This window comes from Haliotis rubra, unplaced genomic scaffold (genome assembly GCF_003918875.1).
Source record: "Haliotis rubra isolate DU_JTF1 unplaced genomic scaffold, ASM391887v1 Scf606, whole genome shotgun sequence".
Lineage (NCBI taxonomy): Eukaryota > Metazoa > Mollusca > Gastropoda > Lepetellida > Haliotidae > Haliotis > Haliotis rubra.
In genome coordinates this window covers 530,822-533,514 of record NW_025767309.1, presented here as the reverse complement: position 1 = coordinate 533,514, position 2,693 = coordinate 530,822, and positions in this window count along the sequence as shown.

Here is a 2,693-nt window from a genome sequence, read left to right as displayed (position 1 = left end):
GACCATGTTTGTTTTTCATGTTTGACGTCCTCACTCCGAGGCCCATGGATTATACTCTGAAATGTCTACTTTACCCTCTGGGTTGGAGGAAGTGTGCTCACTTCATGACTTCAGCCAAAAGATTCCTGAAATACGATGGGCTTAGGGAAAGTGCTCTGATAATTTCCCACTTGGAGAATATTCCTGGAGTATAGTGGTTTTGGAGGGAGGTGCTCTGGTGGTTTAACTTCAGCCTGAATATTCATGAAAAACAATTGTTTGAGGGGAAAGTGGTCTGATTATTTGACTTAAGCCAGAATATACCTGGAGTATAGTGGTTTTGGAGGAAAGTGCTCTGATGGTTTGACTTTACCCAGAATATTGCTGAAATACGATGGCTTTGGAGGCAGGTGCCCTGATGGCTTGACTTCAGCCAGTAGATTCCAGAAGTACAATGGTTTGAGGGGAAAGTGCCCTATTGACATGACTTCAGCAGGTAGCCTCAAGCTACAGTCTGTTGAAATTCCTTTCTGTCTTGTAAGCTCAGCAAATGACAGTCCTTGCCATGGTACAGCTCGGCACAGACAGTTAAGGGCTGGTGGTATTATGTGCCCCCAAATCCCATGAGTCCACTCAGATTCTGTGTGCCTCCAACTGACACAATGGTAGTGCCTGCATTGTTACTGCCAACACCATAAGACACTCCTTGATCCCAATTTGAGCAGGAAGACAGAGATGTTATAAGGGTCAGTACATCGGCTAGGAGTTGTCTGTCCTAGGATCAGCTGGAGCTTCCGTGCCAAAATTGCCCTAATTACAGTGGCATTCTAGGCAAGAACGTATCCTCATTGTCGTCATGTGAGGTGAAATAGGGTTTAACATTACTTTCAAGCTTGTTGCACTTGTATAGGGATGAGTGCATGGGTCCATGATTCCATGCAGCAATTCAACATGATACCGTTCTCAGACACAGTATACTGAATGTGATCTCACCCGTCCTTGTCTTATCCCCTTAATGCAGTGAGCCAGACAGGGTGACAGGTTCTGTCTTTTAAGACCTTTTGTAGGACTCGTCGCCTGATAGAACCTGACCCAATTGATCAGATCCATCTTGGTCTGTCATTAAGAATATTGAATTGAGAATTAGTTGGTTGTTTAGACAGCACAGACTTGATACAGTTTGCTGTATCTGTGCAAGAATACAGTTTTTTTCTGGACCAAGGCAATATTTACAGGCCTCATTCATTTATTCATTCATTAGATGAGGAAGGAGATGAATTCTGGGAATGTTTGTTCATGCAAATCAGAATTACCAAGAAGAACTAAGTTGATCAGGGTCTGTCCTGATTCCGTGTACCAGATGTAGTCACTGACGGAGCAATAGCCGCTGATGTCTCACACAGTAGAAATTAAACACTGTAAGCAGGCAGTCCTGGATTCGGCTGCACACTGACTGACTGACTGAGCTTAGGTTTACGACGCTTTTAGCAATATTCCAGCAATATCACGGCGGGGGACACCAGAAATGGGCTTCACACATTGTACTCATGTGGGGAATCGAACCCGTGTCTTCGGCGGCATGACGAGCCAACGCTTTAACCACTAGGCTACCCCACCGCCCCCCTCGGCTGCACAAGTTGGCTGAGTGCTGATGTGGCTTAAGCTGACATTTTCACTTGGACTTTGTTAAGCAGTATGTTCATTGCTACCAAGTGTATGTGCCACCTCTGCCAGGAAGGGGGTGATGCAGGGAAAGGTGTGCCCGAGGGCACAGATGTGACTGTTGAGATTGGACACCAACTCTGGTAGTGTCGAAGGTTGGCATTTGGCAGGGCCTCTTAGTAGATGTGATGGGTATTTGTGGGCAATCCAGTGGCACCGAGTAGATGTGATGGGTATTTGTGGGCAATCCAGTGGCACCGAGTAGATGTGATGGGTATTTGTGGGCAATCCAGTGGCACCGTTTGAGCCATGGGCACATTTTGCAGGGCACCTTGTGTTGCATGGGCTCATAATGGGGCTGCCTTATGGGATGTGCCAAAGGTGCATGGTGAGGTATGGCAGTTTGTCTTTGGTTAAAAATCATGTCATCGTAAATCCTTTGGTGGTTTTGTAAAACTAAATTGATATAAAGTTGTCCATCACTGGACAACAGATCCCACCCTCGTTTGTCTGCTGATGTGCCGCATATATCCAAACATTTCATGTGAAGTTGTTAGGATGAAGGTATCTGGAATATCGACAGGTGATATTGCACAACAGTTTGACTTTCTTACACATCATAGGGGCGGTGGGGGTAGGACTTTAAAGCGTTGGCTCGTCAGGACCATGGGTACAACAAGCCCATTTCTGGTGTCAGTGATGTTGCTGGAATATTTAAAGCGGCGTATCTCAGTAACAGGTCATCAACCTTTCATCTAACAAGACAGTCTAATATAGTATTAACAGGTCCAACCTTTCTTTAGTTATGAGGAATTGCTATATGCTTTCTATCACCCAACATCTTCCCCATATCACGCAGCATCTTCTCTATGCTAACCTGGTACATCACGCTCGTGGTTGATAAAATCTTGCCATTGGCCTCCCGGTACCTCGTTGACAAAGTTGGAATGAGTGGTCCAGCTGGATGACTTGGTTCAGTACTTCCTGGCGGCGCAGGAAGTTGCCCTCAATAGCAGCCTCTAGGTCATCAGGTCCCGACTCAATTCTGTCCA